The 19,636-nt window shown below is 44.9% G+C and overlaps 1 protein-coding gene and 1 pseudogene across 3 annotated transcripts in view; both read left to right on the forward strand.

Moving 5' to 3' along the window:
- Nucleotides 1-19,636, forward strand: part of HMGCLL1 (3-hydroxy-3-methylglutaryl-CoA lyase like 1) — a 176,451-nt gene that overhangs the window by 63,888 nt on the left and 92,927 nt on the right. The gene's annotated exons all lie outside the window — the stretch shown is intronic.
- LOC146064141 (WD repeat-containing protein 26 pseudogene) lies at nucleotides 15,408-18,468 on the forward strand (annotated as a pseudogene).

The raw sequence follows: 19,636 nt of genomic DNA on the forward strand, positions 1-19,636 counted from the left end.
TATATCTGATATAGTTCAGGCAAGATCAGTGTAGAGGCTATTATCTCTGTCAGCCTATGGTGCACATTCAACCAACACTGTAGTAGTAGTAGTAGTAGTAGTAGTACGTTTACTTATAAGGCGCCACAAAGTGTCCGCAGCGCCGTACATAGCAAACAAAAAAACAAATTACAAGGTAACGTACAGGGTGTGTTGATAAAATACAGCATAAATAGGGGTATAGCTGGTAGAACTAAAATCAGCATCAGTTCAGAAGTAGGTGTCAAAATTGTCAAGGAGACTGAAGAGGAAGGGAAGAACAGGACAGGAGCACAGGTGAGGTAAAGAGGTTGGGTGAGTACGTGAGGAAGGAGAGCCCTACTCATAAGAGTTAACATACTAAAAGGAGGTGGGTGGACGAATGAAAAACAATAGGATAAGTAGGAACGTATTGGAATGGAGGCAGGATAGGAGGATCAAAAGAGGTTAGGAGGAGGGATAGGCTAGTCGAAAAAAGTGGGTTTTGAGGGAGCGCTTGAAGGAGGTAAGGGAATCAGAAAGCCTGATGGGTGGCGGGAGGTTGTTCCAGTGCAGGGGGGCAGCATGAGAGTAGACTTGGACACGGGAGTGGGAGGAGGTGATTAGGTGAGAGGTCAGTCAGCGGTCAGCGATGGAGCAAAGAGGACGGGAGGGAGTGTGGATAGAGATCAGTGAAGAGAGGTAAGGAGCGGTGGAGGAGGAGAGAGCCTTGTAGGTGGTGGTGATGAGTTTAAAGAGAACACGGAAAGGAATGGGGAGCCAGTGAAGAGATAGACAAAGGGGAGATGCGGAGATAGAGCAGCGGGAGAGGAAGATGAGCCTAGCAGCAGCATTAAGAATGGGTTGGAGAGGTGCGAGGCGGGTGAGAGGTAGCCCAGAGAGAAGGATGTTAGAGTAGTCAAGGCAGGAGATGACAAGAGAGTGAAAGAATTTTGGTTGCGTCAGTGGAGAGGAATGGTCTGATGCGTAGGTGAAAGCAGCAAGACTGTGAGAGAGCACGAATGTGGGGGGGGTGAAAGAGAGGGAGGAGTGAATGATGACACCAAGGCAGCGCGTTTGGTCGGTGGAGGTGATCTCAGTTTCACCAATGCTGATGGAGATAGTGGGAGAAGAGGGGATGTTCGGGGGATGGAAGATTAGAAGTTCAGTTTTAGCCATGTTTAGTTTCAGGAAGCGTTGGGTCATCCAGGCTGATATGGTCGTGAGGCATTCGTAGACCTTGGACAGGAGTGATGGGGATAGGTCGGGGGAGGAGAGATAGATTAGGGTATCATCAGCATAAAGGTGGTAATGGAAACCATAGGAGCCGATGAGGGTGCCCAGAGAGGTGGTGTAGAGGGAGAAGAGGAGAGGGCCAAGGACTGACCCTTGGGGAACACCTCAATTGTTGTCCAGTTCCATAATGTATAATAAAAAATAAAAAAAACCTGTATGTGTATGTAGTCAAACACATACTTTTCTGAAGCTTTATAATATTATACAAATACCCTTTACTGAAGGTGAATATCACTGTTAATACCATATTATAATTTTTTTTTTATATGTATATATATCATTTTTATGTCCATTAGCCCACTGACTGCATGTTACAGCTTGTTACACCCATGTAATGCCTGCACCGAATAAAAAGTTCTTATAGACAGTAAACTGATTTGGGCATAAAAATATATTGTTACATGACCAAAAACATCAATGAAGAACCCAAATATCCCAGCAACTGAAAAGGCAGCCCGAAACACACAATAACCTGCATTCATTAGGACTGGCGGCAACAATGTCAAATCAGTAATGGTGCTCCTTGAACACTGTTCTTTAAAGTTCTGGTTGACTTGTTATATTGAGGAACAAAACAAACTTAATGCACACTGCAAACACAAACTAAGGAAACATAAGTTCAATGCAACGCATGACTAGGACAGCAATGAACCACATATACATACAGATACTGTACATCACTCATCTTTTAGAACTAGCTATGGCATTCAATTGCCGCAACTAGGGTGCCTGCATTCATAGGATTGCCTGAGTGAGTACAGTGTACTTCAGGGTTGCCGACTTTTAGAATCTCCCAGAGAGGAGACCTTCAGCAGCAGTCCGGGGGCGGGGCTTTAGAGTGGCGTCATTAAGCCACGCCCCCAGGATGGAAAAATAGCCAAATTAACGGATCTCGGTGGAGGGGACGGGGCTAAAATAACGCGATTGTGACATTTTAGCTCCGCCCCCTCCCCTGAGACCTGCGGATTGCGGCATTTAAATTCCCGAGGTCGAGGTAAGACGGCCGCGATCGGAGGATGCAGTGGGGGTCCTTCTGAATCCGGGAGGGTTGCCCACATTTCCGGGGGGCTGGGAGGGGGACCCGATTTCCGGGAGACTCCCGGCCATTCTGGGAGGGTAGGCAACCCTGGTGTACTTCTGTTAATGGGTCACAGGCCAGTGGCAAACACAGGACTTTTAGAGGGGGGGTTTCCAAATGTTATCCAAAACCTACCACTTTGCACCACATTGGAGTAAGTATGAGAGTCTGGGGGAGTCGGAGTTTGGGGCAGTGGTAACAGCCATGAAAATTGGTCTTTTTATACACTGGATACTGCATGAAATACAGTATTAATATTTAACAGTACCGATGGTCTATAGTATAGGCTGTTTCAAACATTTAAATAAGTGGTCAGGAAAAGGTTAAACATATCAGAATAAATACACAATCTTAATATAACCAATGCTGCACTTTCTATTTGCACAATCTCCCACTTCATGCTAAGTCTCCTGGCTCTTCCTCCTGGCAGCTGCTCTCTGGTACATTGCAATGTTTGAGGGCTCAGATTCACACATACAGTAAATGTGGTAGAAGAAGCTGGTACACTCGGCATGTGCTGCAGCCCTTCTCTGTCCTTTACACTGCATGATTTGATGGTAGTTCTAATAATCATATTATATACTAGAGCTATTGCACTGAACCCCCCCTGCGTTTGCCTATGCAGGCTACCACTTCTAGTTACAATCATGGCTAGTTGCAATCATAACTAGTATGCCTGTGCAACTCGATTGAGGGACAGAGGAGGGAGGACACATCTGTACACACTGTTGTAGAATGGACATTGACATAATACAATACAGAAACAAACAGTTCAATGGTGCCTAATTGTTAAATCACAAAAATATAAAACCTCATTGCCAAAGCCCAGCACTTCCCAAAAAACTTTCATTGTACTTGTTTCCTAGCACGGCGCCCATCTCATACCATACTTAGTGGTGTGCGATGCAATACGATATTCATGTTAAATTAACAGGAGTGCTTGTACAATGAAATATCGCATAGCATTGCATGCCAGCAAATGGCATGCAATGCAATGAGATTTTTAATTGTACAAGCACCCTGATGGGTGCTTACTATGTTAAATGCACCCCCATTGTCATTGCCACCCCCACTATCAACGCCAACCCGAAGCGTGGCGAGCGCAGCGAGCCAACAAGGGGTGCCGTTACGCGTCCACCAACCTTTTCATATTCTCACTATCCACGTCGGCGTGGAGTTGATCTTAGTGTGGCGAGCCCCATTTGGGTACGCGGAATACGAGCCCGAAGCGTGGCAAGCGCAGTATGCCCCACGAGGGGATGCGGAACACATGTAAAGTAATCCATACACCAGTAAGATATATATGTTTACACGTTATATAGATGATATTTTCATCCTCTGGCTGGGCTCCCGTGAACAGTTCCTTGAAATGGTGGAGGCGGTTAATTTACTTGACCCAAACATCAAATTTACTTTTGTAATAGATGACAACACCATACACTTCTTAGATGTATTAATTTAAAAAGTAGGCAAAAAATTGCAATCAACCTTCTACACCATGCCGACGGATTGTAATACGCTGTTGGCAGTAAGTAGTTTCCATCCAGCCCCTCTCAAGTCTTGCCGTACTTTCAAACACAAGGCCCGCGGGCCAAATCCGGCCCGCCAGACCTCTTCATGTGGCCCTTGCAGCCGCCGCCAGCCTTCACCTTTTATTCTCGATTTTTTTTTTTTAAACAAGAAAGCCGCCTCTTCAGCGCATGCGCGGCAGCCTACAAGCCAGAGAATGTCTGCCCTCTAGCGCAGTGCCGCCGGTCGTCAACCCCTCCTCCGCTCCCACCTGCTGTATAGGAGCCAGAGAGAGGAAAGTGCAGGTCCGTCGTGGTGAATGGTGCTGCTGCTGTGCGCTCAAGGTCACTTACTGCTGAGTGTGCACTGCACAGTGACCGGGAGCGCGCTGCCCCCCACTCCTGGATAGATAGTGCGAGGAGCGCTACTCACAGGAGGGAGGGGGAAATGCGCCTGTGTGAGAGCGCAGCTGTGTCCTTGGTGGTGGAGCAGCTCAGACTGGAGTGGACGCATCAGAGCGGGTAAGTGTCAAACTCTCTGCCTATGTGTGTGTGTGTGTGTGCACTGGCACATTGCAGCCCATCATTGATTGCTGTGTCCCATGATAATAAGCAGGACATATGCCCTAAGACTGAGTGCTGCCCCCCTGTGCAGGCAGCGTGTGCCCTAATGCACTGCAGTTCACAGCAATAGCAGGAGGGAAATGCTACTGCTGAGTATACAATAATTGAATGCAGTGACAATAATTTATTAAGAGTGGACACATAGTCCTACAGATACAACCGGCCCTTTGAGGGTGACCAAACTGCTGATGCGGCCCCCGATGAATTTGAGTTTGACACCCCTGCCATAGATGAATTGGAACAGATGCACAAAGTGAAGCGTAAGTTCCTGCAAAGGGGGAACACTAATCAATTACTTACCCAAGCCATGGAGAAAGCGCTTGCTACTCCTAAAATAACACAAGAGGCTGAGAAAGAGAAATGCCAACAACCTGTGGTATGGGTTAATTCCTATTCCACGGCTAGTACTGATCTTAACAAGACGGCCAAAAAATGCTGGCCTATCATTCAAAATGACCCTGGTCTTTCCTCACTAAAAAATAAACCCTTGCTTTCTTGCCACAAGAGAGTCAGAAATATAAGGGTTATGATAATGCATACGGACATCAATCCTTTAAAAAAAAAAAAAGGTACTCTTTACTTAGCACGGCGCCCATCGCGGGCATTGAATGCACTAAAAAATCGGGTGCGACGCGACCGACGCGATGCCCGCGATTTCCCATAGGGAACAATGTTAAATGTCTCAATTGACCCGATTTTCCTGTTCAATGCCTCAATTGACCCGATTTTTCCATAGGAAACAATGTTAAATGGCCCACAGAGGCCAAATAGGCACCCTGAAGTGTGAAATGGCCCCCACAATTGTTGAAGCCAAACACTTCAAGGAGATGGGACACAATCTTTCGCAATTGCGATATAAAATGATAGATCATATCCCTGCAAGCTTAAGAGGCAGTGATAGAAACAGGCTATTACTGCAAAGAGAAGCTAAAAGGATTTCATGTTTAAATACAATCTCTCCGAGGGGTCTGAATGAGTACATTTCCTTTTGTGTAACCAATAAGTGACTTTAGGCATGTATTTTTCACCTACAGTATATGATATTTTGTTGCTTCCAGTAAATAACGCAAATGTACGTACTAATTGCATGCAGCGGATTTTTACAATGATAATATTTTACAATGTAACATATAATGTATCTGCTCTGACTGCGATATTGTGCATATTTGTTTAAACTGTTCTTAACACTGCAACACGTTCATTTTGTACATATGTAAATATTTCTTTTTTGCACTATTTCATGTAAATGATGCACCAGAGGTGAGGCGGCTCGCCTCTGATGATGTCATTACCACATTGGGCGGGTTCTTACACGTGGATTCACTATGTCTGTACCTATATAAACCATGTACTGCACTATACCTGTATTCTTGATGACGGTTGAAATAAACCGAAACGTAGAATTCAGCACTTGTTTGGTGTATTATTGAATCTATGCTACCTTGGAGTGCCGCTCATGACTGCCTAACTACAAGATTTATTGGAGAAGGCAACGGGTAAAATTGCAACATACTGTACTGCTGGGCAGGAGTGCCGGACACATTGGAACGATATATATATATGTATATATATATAGGCAGAAGAATACAAAGGCACTCGGAGACTTAGGAGGTGAAGAAATCTTGGACCAATTTAATCCATAAGGTGCAAAAGGCCTGTCTACGTTTCGGGGGTCAAGCCCCCGTCGTCAGGACAATAATAAGGCTGGTAATGTTACAAAGCATGAGGTGCAAGTGCAGACAATAGTGTATTTCAGATATTTCACAATAGCAAACAAACGTACCCAACGCGTTTCGTCCCTACATGGGATTTCATCAGGGGTTCGCTACAAAAATAAAAAGATATACTTTTTTAAAAATACATAATGACAATTCATACATTTATTTCTCTATGATGACAAAAATAAATAAAAGGACTTCACTTTTAAACAATTATGATTATAACTTAGTTGGCTAAGTCATCTGAATACATCAATTGATGGTTGGAAAAAGTTACAAGAATACGGAAGAACAGGTGAAAGAAAAAACAGAAACATAAGGTTGATTGAGGATGTTTCAAACAATTTAGGTAACATACCAAAAAGGCATTTACATAATTTCCACGGTTTTCACAAGCTGGATGTGTCCCCAATCAGATGTTTTACACTAGGAGCCTTATTCTGCTTGGAGCGTCCGGGCCGTACGCGTACGTCCCGGGGTTTTTCACGATCTGCGCATGTGCAAATACGCTAATGCGCCGGCGCGAACACTCCACAACGCTTACGGCCGGTGTCTCAACGTGCGAAAAAACCTGTACGCGAGCGTACGGGTAATGGGGCGGCATAGGGGCGTGTTGATGGGAGCGGCCGAAATAATGAGGGAAAATGGGCGTAAATATGGGCGTACACGGGGGTGTGCACCAGAAATGAGCGGTGCTACTACCGCACGATCGACTAAGGCACCGTTCGTTTCGGACACCAAACAGGCGGCCGCCAACCGCCAGCTAAAACCACTCCTACAGATACCGCTTGCCAGCGTGCGCCTGAGTTGGCTAATTAACGCTGATTAGTACTTAAACACATACACCTGAATGTAATAAGCAATGCTGCAGTCTATTAACTCCAAACCATGATTTCACTGCCTGCAAGCCACACATGCAGCACGCAAACACATTGGAAGCTTATGTTTCTATACTTCTCCACATTTAAAGGTTTGTTTAATTTAAGGTAAGAATCTTTTTATACGCTAAGGTAGGTATTTGATAAACAGACACATTCACTACCTGCTTTCATAGACTTTACGCAGTAGCACACTCAATCTACACAAGTCGACATGTGTCAACGTGTTCACTCTAATACTAACATAGGTTTTGTATTTAGGATACAATAACATAAACCACATCTAACACCTACAAAGGATGTTTCTGCAATGTTTGAAGCACATGACCACTATTTTCAACACAATCTTTGTATAGTACCCCAAATTATGACCTGTACCACTATCTCATCTGCTATGATTTGGATTTCACTACACTCTGGATGTAAGATGCCACCAATCACATTATTGCACTCTCATCTCTCTAACAAAGGATTCCTACATCTGCTTATGACACTGTCAAATCATATATATTTTAAAAGTTATGCATGTTTGTTCACAAGCTAATTTATCATGTTTGGCCCATTCACACATCTTTTTTTAGGGAGGACACATATGAATTCCTACACAAATGTACCTTTTCACCCTTGTTTGTCTGCCTCACCCACTCCATGAGGAAAGCATTGTTCTGGACCTGCTTTTACCTACTACTGTAGGAGCTACCTCACCTGCACACAAACTGCTTTCTCACCTATTAAGTTGCTCTGCACATGTGCTGACACAAACTAATTAGCAGGGAAAAGTTGGATAGGAACATGGGAATGGCCATGGAGAGGGTTACACATGGGAAACTTCCACCACACTTCAACAAATGTTCAAAAATACCCTGGTCAGTAAGTACACATAAATCTAGTATTTGTTTCACACAAGAAATGACACATACCACAATTTAGATTTAATTTGTAAAATAAATTTATTTGCTGTTCAGCATCACAGCTTGACACTTTAATGTGAGAAATAAAAAAAAACAAATAAAATAGACACACAAATAATAAAACAGCCAGAACAAGAGGTTGCATATCTCCAAACATGTGTTACCCTGCAAATGCAATGGTGAAAGAAATGGGGACACCAGAATACGTACTGCAACAACCAGGGTGAATACTAAGCAAGATACACACCACCAAAAAAAATATCCTGCATTTGTAGAGGTCAAAATACGAACTTTCATGCCCATGGCACGCAAATGGATCGATGGGCAACTCAGGAAGCGGATGTCCAGTGCAATTTAAACCTTTGGCCTCCAACCACAGAGGAAGTGACCCAGGTCTCATTTGGGCCCTTTTTTGCCCCTTTTAGATGGGGCCTTGGGGACAGGGGCCTTTGGGTCAGCTGGCTTTCGGCGTCTTCCCCTAGTCGCCACAGGAGGGTCAGCCGAGGTGGAAGGTTGGGGAGCAGCTTGGGGTGGGGCAGCAGATGGGGGATTGTCCCTTAGGGACCTGGCGGTGGACAGCTGCTCCGCAATAAGTTCATTCTGGCGGCTGAGGTGTTGGCCAATGCTTAGCATGCCAGCCGCCAGAGTTTCATTAATGCGGTTCAACGCCTCAACCTGCAGCTGGTTTGTGGCCTTCCACTCCGCCAGAAAATCCGCCACCTGCTGCTGACGGATCGCAGCATCCACCCCTTGCTGCTCGATCCTCTCCAGCGTCACCAACAGGCTCTCACTCAATGTCTCCTGAGGCTGGGGCTGGGGGCGACGTCTTGGTGGAGGCTGGACCACCTGCTCCACCTGTGGCTCTGCAGAGGCCGATGCTGCCGGTACATCCTGACTTTCTGCTTCTGCTAGGATAAGAATTGAAAACAATGTCACCATCACATACGCAATAAAAAATATCTTTCTAAATACAATGCATTACTGTGACTTACCATCAAAAGCAGCAGCAAAGACCTCCACCGGGAGCTCACTGTCCATATTGGAGATCCCCCTGATCTCCCCCACATCGATCACGTCACAGGAGTCCAGCTCCAGGGGGGTAAACTCCAAATGGTCAGGCATAGGACCGCTCCCGGTGGACATGCTGTGGTTGTACCGGTCAGTCATCTTCCTCTTCAGGGCACTTTTGAAGTCAGTCCACCTACAAGTTTAAAAATACAAATATCACCATGAGATATGTGCACCACTGTGCTACGTGTAGGGTTACCACCTAGTCCCTTTAATTCTGGACACATGTTACTTACACAGGTTCTGTGGCAGTTTAAAATTAGGTGAAGTGGAGTCTTGAAGTCAGCCAGCCACAGAACCTGTGTAATTAATATGTGTCCGGAATTAAAGGGACTAGGTGGTACCCCTAGCTACGTGACATTTCCTAGTGTGGGTGATCTTTTGTGCCATGTGTGGCCAAATATTTCTTTGATGGACAAAACCATGTGCACTGCAGGTGAGGCAGGTGTAAAACCCCACCCAAATCTGATTATCTCTGCACAAGTAACACCTGCCTCACCTGCAGTGCACATGGTTTTGTCCATCTAAGAAATATTTGGCCAGAAAGAGTGAACTAGAATAAGGGCCTCAGTTCCTGCTGGAGACTGCTGAACAAATTGCCCTGACAAACACACTAACCTTTTCTTCACCGCGTCCCAAGTTCTGACCACTGGTGACACCTGGTTCACTTCCTCTGTGATCTAGGTCCTTTAGAAATTCTGAGGTGCCTGGTGGAGATAATGTATTGTTTTTATGATATTACTACATAATAAAATCGACTCTTTAATCGAGATTTCATAGTTGGAGAACTATTCACTACAAGTGCTAGCCCTTTTTATTTAGGGTACATACATTATTCAATTTAGATTTTCCAAATAAACACTTACACTGTTGCTTTAAGACCTTCTCTTTCAATAATTCAATCAGTATTCAGATCTTTTAAATCTTGTTATTGGTTGTATCCGCATACAATCGCACGGATAGCTTTAGGCATATAGATTAGTTAGATTGTTGTGGGCATGAGGTTACCATGCACCCTCCTTCCGGAGCTAAAGTTCATTCTGAAATTGAATATTTACCTTAGTGGATTGAGGGGTTTAGGAATATTACTCCAGATAATAAATCCAATATTAAATATGTTCCAATTGTGGGGGTGGTTCTGTTAGGTGACACCTGTCCACACAAGTAAATACCTGATTAAAGCCAGAAGAGTAACACCATTGTGTCTTATACTGTATTATATCACAAGGGCATACCTACCAATGTAGGCTCAGGTGTAGGTACACTTTATATAGCGTCTTGAACTGTCCAGATTGTGGTTCTTACTGTCTGATAGACAATCTTATTATGAGGTCAACCTAAAGATGTTGAATAAAATACTTATAATCAACTAACAGTATTTGGCTCCGTATCAGAATATCAAGGTTTTTTTTTTTTTTTTTTTAATTCAATAAATTTTTATTGTTTTTTTTTTTATATGCATTAAGAACAAAAACAAAACAAGAACAAAACGCATACATACAAGCAAGACTTAGTACATAAGTGCAGGTTCCCTCATCCATTAGAGGATTACATTGTGTAAATATATAAAGGGTGATATATATATATGCAAATAGAGTGGTACAGTACACATATTGGTATCCAATCAATATAAGGCTCATGATATTAAAGAACAACAAGCATCTCTAGAATATAGATTAATTCCAGGTGTGATTTAGGCGCGTCGTGCGCAGGCAATCTATAGGAAGTATTTCAAGACAAAGGTACAAGGAATGTGTTGGGCTCTTCCTGTGGCAGGTCACAATGTCGTAGGGAGTATTTGTAATTGTAGAGGTACAAGGCATCAGTATCCAAGTGTCGGGGTGTATTCACATATTTACTAACGGCAAAAAAATTATTGGTCCCAACACACTTTAGGAGATTTGCCTTATAGTAGGACACTAGTCCCAATGTGTTAGTTTTAGGGTGTATTTCTTGTTGAATAGGTAGACTCCAACCATTTATACCATATGGAGTGAAACTTATTCTCACTATTTCTGGACAGGTAGACAAATTTTTCATGACTCACTGTTTCATTGACCAGGGAGGTCCAAGCTGATATACTCGGGGCTTCACCCCTCATCCACAATCTAGCTATAATCACTTTAGCTAGGGCACATATGTTGATCACAAAACGCCTATCCGTAGCAATGAGGGCCTCTTCATCAAAAGCTGAGAGCAAGCAAGAAACAGGGGTGATCGCATTCCCGGGGATGCCTGCACCACTCAGAAAGTCAGTAACAGCTTTCCAGTATGTAGTTATGCTAGGACATGACCACAGTAAGTGGAAAAAGGTACCCTCTGCTGCATTACACCTGGGACATACCGAGGATGAGGATCCTCCTATGCGATGTAATAATGTCGGGGTCATGTATACCCGGTGTAGAATATAATAATGTATCTGTTGGAATCTGATATTAGTTGTGGACAACCTGTGAGCCTCTAAGGCGCTAGACCATATTTCATCTGTCATGGCTCCCAGATCAGCTTCCCACTTTGACCTAATATAGGGGAGAAGGTCTGAGTGAGATTTCTGTTGTAAAGCCGAGTATAGTGTGGATACCAGGTGCCCTCCCGAGGCCCCCTGGATCAGTATTTTAACAGGGGAGTTATTAATAGATGAACAAGATGAAGATCCCACTTGTTTGTTGAGGGCATGTCGTATTTGGAGGTATCTATCAACCTGTAGTTCCTGGAAGGTTTTAATGGTGTTATTATGGTACAGGTCTCCTAAACTGGATACACTCCACCTATTCCATGTGCTGTCCACTTCCAGAGAAGCCAATTCAGGCAAGGCACGTGTATTAAGTAGGGATATCTCTGGGTCCCATCCTTGGCCCCCCATAACTCCATGAACCAGTCGCCATATAATAATTGCTTGTCTGATCAATGGGATTCTAATATTTTTAGTGGTACCGCCTAACAGAATTTGTAGTGGAGAACTTCCCGAGGAGTGCTGGGCAAACAATTGTATGTGGAGAGTAGTAGTATCTTTTACATTTAACCATTCCCATATAAAGCACAGCTGGGCTGCATAATAATAATACCTGAAATCAGGTAGGGCCAGGCCGCCTAGATTTTTGGGTCTAGTGAGGGTTTGAAGGTTAACCCTAGGGTGCTTTCCTGCCCATATTAAAGAGGAGAGTAGACTTTCGATTTTTTTAAAATGCTTCTGGGGGATATATATTGGAGCTTGCTGAAGAATGTAAAGAAGTTTCGGTTGGAAGACCATTTTCACCAAATTGATTCTTCCAGTGACCGTTAGTGGTAATTTGCTCCAGAGTGGCGTTTTTGTGCGGAGATAGGTTATTTGTGGGAGAAGGTTCAGTGTGATATAAGAGCTGGGTTTGTTTGAAACCCATATTCCTAGATATTTAAAGGTGTCTGACCATGGGAGTGGAAGTTGCATGGGAAGAGGGTTCGGAACATTGCCTCTAAGTGGTGTAATAGAGGATTTGGACCAATTGATTAATAATCCGGAGTATTGACCAAACTCTGTAATGGTACTGAATATTAGGGGCAATGAGTTGGAGTAGTCATGAATAAATAGGAGGATATCGTCAGCATATAAGGCTATTTTGTCTTCCCTGGACCCTACTTTTAGGCCAGCAATGTTATTGTTTGCCCTGATCATACAGGCCAAGGGTTCGATGGCAATGGCGAATAAGGGGGGGGACAGGGGGCAGCCCTGCCTAGTGCCTCTGAACAGGGGGAATGATTGGGATAAATATCCATTTACCGATATCCTAGCCGTCGGTGAGGCATATAGCGTTTAAATAAACCCAATAAATTTTGGTCCAAAGCCAAAACGGTCCATTACCTCCCAAAGGTAACCCCACTCGACCGAGTCGAATGCCTTTGCTGCATCCAGGGAGGCAATGGCCGAAGTGGACCGGTCCTCTCTAGGAGTCTGTAGGTGTGTGAACAGTCGACGGAGGTTAATGGAGGTGGTTTTATTGGGCATAAAGCCCGCCTGGTCTGGGTGAATTATGTGCGTTATAATTCGATTGAGTCTGGCAGCCAATACTTTGGCCAGTATCTTAATATCTGTTGGGAGTAGGGAAATAGGACGGTAGGAGTCAGGATAAGAGGGGTCTTTGCCGGGTTTGGGGAGGACGATAATTATAGCCTCTGACATTGATGTCGGGAGACTACCCTCATCAAATATTTGTTGGGAAATGTCCAGTAGGTGAGCTGCAAAGAAGTTAATGTGTTTCTTGTATAGTTCGGATGGGATTCCATCAGAACCCGGTGCCTTGCCGCTGGGGGAGGCCTGTATAGCAGATATTATTTCTTCAAGTGTAAAGGGTGAGTCTAACAAATTGCGATCTTCAATAGGTAGAGAGGGGAGTGTGATGTTGTGTAGATATGCTCTGAGATCATTCACTTCAGATGAAGATTTGGAAGTATAAAGATTTCTATAGTAAGAGACAAATTCATTGGCGATGTCAGGGGTCTGAGTGACTGCCTGGCCGCTCGTTGTGTGAAGCTCTATGACTGTACAAAGGCCCCTTTCGCCTCGCATAAGCCGTGCCATGTAACTGCCCGGTCTATCCCCAAAGGCATAGGTCGAATGGGAGGTGAACATTAATTTGTATCGGGTTTTGTCTAGGAGATATGATTTCCATTTTTTTTGGGCGCTCAACCACTCTAGTTTGGAGGATTCTAATTTATCCGTGAGGCATTTTAATTCAGTTGCGACACACAGTGCTTCTAGTTCTGACTCTTGTTTCTTATAGAACAATTTTAGGTTGGAGACCCTTTGGATCAGGGTCCCCCTGAGGAAGGCCTTAAAGGCATCCCACAGGACGTCCGTAGCCACAGTACCAGAGTTTTTTTTCAAAAAACTCCTTCCATGTCGCCTCGAGGTCCAATCCTGTACCCATACGGGTCAGCCAGAAGGGGTTAAGTTTCCACACTGACTGACCTCCTTGGCAATTAAAGTCTAAGTGGAGCGTAATAGGGGATTGGTCCGAGATGCCTCTACTCTCATACTTAGTGTGGCGGATCCTAGGTATCAGATCCGGTGTAATCAATGCTAGGTCAATCCTAGAGAAGGAGGAGTGGGAATGGGAGAAGCACGAGTATTGTTTAGAGGTAGGGTGTTTCACCCTCCAAGCATCCATGAGGCCCATCTCTGCTACTACTCCCGGGAAGTGTGACGGTCTGGTTTGAGTGGGATGTGATCTTATAGAGACCCTATCCATCATGGGGTCTAGAAGGTTATTAAAGTCTCCCATACATATAGTGGCCGTGTTGGGATAGGATGCCATGAATTCGGCCACCTTTTTAAGGACAAAGGGAGAATACGGGGGGGGGGGGGGATATATACCGCCATCAATAATACAGGGAGAGAGTTTAGTAAACAGTTTATGAAGACAAATCTACCCCAGGGGTCGATTTGGACGTCTATCGCAGAGAAGGGAGCAGTTTTCTTAATGAGTACAGATACCTCCTGGAGGAGGAGGTATGGGTAGAGTGATATGCCCAGCCGACCCAGGGCTTTTTGAGGGACATCACTTTACTCCTTGCTAAGTGCATTTCTAAGAGACATACTACATCTGAATTATATTTTTTTAATTGCCTAATTACCAGGGACCTCTTCACCTTGTCATTGAGACCCCTCACATTCCAGGAGAGGAAATTTAATGAGGCCATGTCATAGTGTTAGTATGAAGGGGAGTGAGCAGACAAACTAACCATCTGTACCTGTGCCAAAAAACAAGGGATTTCTTCACCACTGCAATATTAAATGAGAACATTATGCACCAATCTTGCTGACAGAACAAAAACATAGAAACAATAACATACACAATCCTATTTCCCAATAGGGAGACATAAACCCTACCCCCTCCCCGTATACCAATACCCAACTGCGGCATACCTGTATCCCAGAAGCAAAACACTATCAAACTAAAATGTAGGTGAGAGTTTCACCTCAAAAAGCATGAAGAAAGTAACATTACCCAACTAAACCCTAGTTATTATAGCTGGTGTGGGGGCAAAGAATATAATGACTACCGGTCATAGACCTCCCACCCTAACCTTATCATATAACTGGGTATGTCCGCCCGGGGCACCTGCATAACATTATAATAGAAGGGGAGCATCCTGAGTAGCATAAACTGACATATAGTTTTGCATCAAGATATTTGTACCCGCCGGATAGAGGCTGTGACAGCCCCGAGCAGCGGCCGCGGCGGACTCTCCCCCCTCCCCCCACCTCCTCCCCCCCAGCCTTCAGCCACGGCCGCTCCCGGAGAGGAAACTCTGGCTTCCGCCTCCTCCTCCGTCTCGGACACCGGCCGAGCGTCCCCTCCCCCGCGGAAGAAGCTGCGAGCCTCGGAGGAGGCGGCTCAACTGGTACTCGGCAGCAGGGCTAACATGCAGGCCAACGGGGCGGCAGCGGGGGGCTCGGGCGGGCCGGAGCCGGGTAGCGGTTGTCCCCCCTCCCCAACCGCTCAGAACGGGGAGTCCTCCGGCGGAGAACCGGCTCACTCCAACGGGCTGCCCGGCACCGGCCCGGCCGTCGCCTCCGCCAGCAGCAGTAGTAGCAACGGGGCCGCCGCCAGCACCGAGCACACCGAGCAACCGGGCCTGAAGAAGAAGAAACGGCTGAGCCAGGCGGACGAGGACGTCATCCGCCTGATCGGGCAGCACCTGCACGGTCTCGGCCTCAACCAGACAGTCGATCTCCTCATGCAAGAATCAGGATGTCGTTTAGAGCATTCTTCCGCTACCAAATTCCGCAATTATGTGATGGAAGGGGAGTGGGATAAGGCGGAGAATGATCTCAATGAACTAAAGTCTGTAGTGCACTCTCCTCACGCTGTAATGTCCTGTCGTCCAGCCGCTGGGGTCTCAGGGAGCGAGCATTCCTCGTCCTGCCCAACTGCAGACGTTATTCGGAGGATGAAGTTCTTGCTGCTGCAGCAGAAGTACTTGGAGTACTTAGAAGATGGGAAGGTCTTGGAAGCCCTGCAGGTCTTACGCTGTGAGCTGACGCCCCTGAAATACAATACAGAGAGAATTCATGTTCTCAGTGGGTATTTAATGTGTAGCCACGCAGAAGACCTACGCGCGAAGGCAGAGTGGGAAGGTAAAAGGACTGTGTCGCGCTCAAAACTGCTCGATAAACTCCAGACATACCTACCGCCATCCGTGATGCTGCCCCCCAGACGCCTGCAAACGCTGCTGCGCCAGGCGGTGGAGCTGCAGAGAGATCGGTGCCTCTACCACAACACAAAACTAGACAATAGTTTGGACTCGGTCTCCCTGCTGATTGATCATGTCTGCAGCAGGAAGCAGTTTTCATGCTTCACTCAGCAAGTCCTTACAGAGCACTGCAACGAAGTCTGGTTCTGTAAGTTCTCCAACGACGGCACTAAACTAGCAACAGGATCAAAAGACACAACTGTTATTATTTGGCAGGTCGATCCAGACACACACCAGCTGAAGTTACTGAAGACACTAGAAGGCCATGCTTACGGTGTTTCCTACCTAGCCTGGAGCCCAGACGACAATTATCTCGTTGCTTGCGGCCCAGACGACTGCTCGGAGCTGTGGCTGTGGAATGTACAGTCTGGTGAACTGAGGACAAAGATGAGCCAGTCTCACGAAGACAGTCTGACGAGCGTGGCTTGGAATCCCGATGGGAAACGCTTTGTGACCGGTGGCCAGCGGGGACAGTTCTACCAATGCGATCTAGACGGCAACCTGCTGGACTCCTGGGAGGGTGTGAGAGTGCAGTGTCTGTGGTGCCTCAGTGATGGCAAGACTGTCCTCGCCTCGGACACCCACCAGCGGATCCGGGGCTATAACTTCGAGGACCTTACAGACAGAAACATAGTGCAAGAAGACCATCCGATCATGTCATTCACAATTTCAAAAAATGGAAGACTAGCATTGTTAAACGTAGCTACTCAGGGTGTTCACTTATGGGACTTGCAAGATAGAGTTTTAGTGAGAAAATATCAAGGCGTGACACAGGGCTTCTACACAATACACTCATGCTTTGGTGGTCACAACGAGGACTTCATCGCTAGCGGCAGTGAAGATCATAAAGTATACGTCTGGCACAAACGCAGTGAGCTTCCCATTGCAGAGCTGACTGGACACACGCGCACAGTGAACTGTGTGAGTTGGAACCCGCAGATTCCCTCTCTGATGGCCAGTGCTTCTGACGACGGTACTGTTAGAATATGGGGACCAGCACCTTACATAGAAAACCAGGAGTTTGAAGAGGAATGCATTAGCATGGACAGTTGATGGCGAATGTGCTGAAGACGACTTCTCTAACTTAAAATTAGTCGTATTTTTAAATGGCTTGGGATTGGTGCAAACAAAGTTGGAGAGCGGGACAGACGCTTGTCACGAGAAGTTTAAAAACAAACCTACAAGTCTGGCGCCCTCACTACAAGGGCGATCATTTACCACCCTGCTTCATAGTACCCAGCTCCGATGAAGCACGTCGTTAGATTGTTATTGGACACCGTGTTACCCCCTCCCCCCCCCCCCTTCCCCTCCCATCGGTTGTGAAGAACTCTCTCCATCGAACTCAATATATTTTCCCTTTCTGCCTTTTTGTCTGGCAGCCTACCATACTTGTTGCTCTTCTGTGTAATAAAGTTTAAATGCTTGTTTGGAAAAAAAAAAATATTTAACAGTTTAGGAGGCTTGATAGATTGCTTTAGTGTGAGTATCCATCTAATAGGAAAAGTATTTTCTCCTCATTTCATGAGTTCTTTCCGCCTTATTTAGCTTGAGATCTTTCCAGCTTGGTTCGTGGATAGTAGCCTTACATTTTATTAATTTTTTTTTACCCACAGAGAAAACAGCATATTGGGTCCCAAAACCATATACGACGTAACGGTCATTTGAAAAAAACATCACATTTGACTATAATTTAAACAGATATAATTCTATATAGGTTTTGTACTTTTCAAGATAAAGCATACTTGTGTTACACCCCTGTAATGGGTTAACAGCACAATTTTTTTTTTTTTTTTAAATAAATTATTTATAGGACTATATTGACTTCATTTGTATAAGTTTCAAATTTAAACCAGCTATTGTATCTACGGTTTAGGCGCAGCGCTTTTCGCTGTGGTCTTTACGATTCGCATTGGTACAGGCAAGTATGCCATGGGGGCGATGGCAGATATTTTCTTCCCAGTCTGTATTGCTGTCCTAGATGGCCATTCATTTTGCTGCTGAGAACGTAGTAGAAATAACGTCTCTAATAAATCTGAGGCACAAACCTTGTTTCTAGAAATGCAGGAAGTGCTGATGTTTTTTAATAGACACTAGAGGTGCAGGCAATCGAGCACATACCTTGGCAATTGTTACTCCACCAGCTTGAGATAATCGTGCTGCCCATGCCTGGTCTGGCTGGTATTTGGAGTAAGCACTTTTTTTTTTCTTAGCGGACGTGTTACATCCCTGTCTGAGTCAATTTTTAGAGAGAGGCCAGTTAGTGTACCCACGCACGCATTTATGGTGTTCAGCGGGGGGGAACCGAAGGTCTAATTTGGCCAGATATGCTATGCTTTTTAAAATCTATTTTTATTTTTATTTTTTTTCTGTTGTAGCTGGTTTACGAGGGATTTTTGTTGTGAGAGGGAGGTTTTGGTTTTTCTTTGTCCCCTCCCCCCCTTCTCCCTCCCTACATCGGAATTGTACCATATAGTATCAGTACATCTAATTAACCGGACTGGGGTGGGGGCGGGGAATTGGAACCAGAGTTTTCTTGTTATTGCCATGAAACCATTTTTTTTGGACCTACAAATCCTCACTGCGGCTGCTACCATCATCCATTCATGTTTACGCTCAACCTATTCCCAAAGTTACTCTGTTTTAGTATATTATGATTTTATTAATTACATAGATCTATGATTAGTACACGGTGTAAGTATTGAAACTGCCTACAAACTGGCTGCTATAGCCTTGACGTATTAGAAACTAATGAAGACATTGAGGACAATTTTGCCAGTGTCTTCTAAATCCATCGACTGAACCAATACTTTGCCAACAAAATGGCTACCTCTCCAGAAGGTATAGATTACCTATTCACTAGGTATCATAGAGGAACCTTTCAGCACAGAGGCTTCTTTCGGCTTGCTTCAAAAAGATTAGCACAGATATTTTAGAATTAGAGCACTGAACGTAAGTCTGTTTATAAAGGAGAAAAAAAGAAATAACCCTCCCTTTCCGAAGGGTTATTGATACCCTATTAAATTAAAACATATCCTATATTTATCACTAAGCTGATTATGTTATCGGCTCAGCTTTGACAATATTATAGGGGTGGCTGGAGGCCAAACAATGTGCGCTGATTTTAGTTTGAGACCTTAATATCACATTACAGACAATGCTCATTTTGCCCAGTAAGGTGGGTTTTTTTTTGTTTTGTTTTTATACCTTTTGCATAACCTTCTTTGCAAAACTGAAATAAAAAATTCAAGTACAAAACCAGCATGTAGACTACAGAAGCCAATGATGCATTTGTTTGGATGCATTTAGCACAAATTACCTTTTTGAG

This window comes from Crinia signifera, chromosome 3 (assembly GCF_055691185.1).
Source record: "Crinia signifera chromosome 3, ASM5569118v1, whole genome shotgun sequence".
Lineage (NCBI taxonomy): Eukaryota > Metazoa > Chordata > Amphibia > Anura > Myobatrachidae > Crinia > Crinia signifera.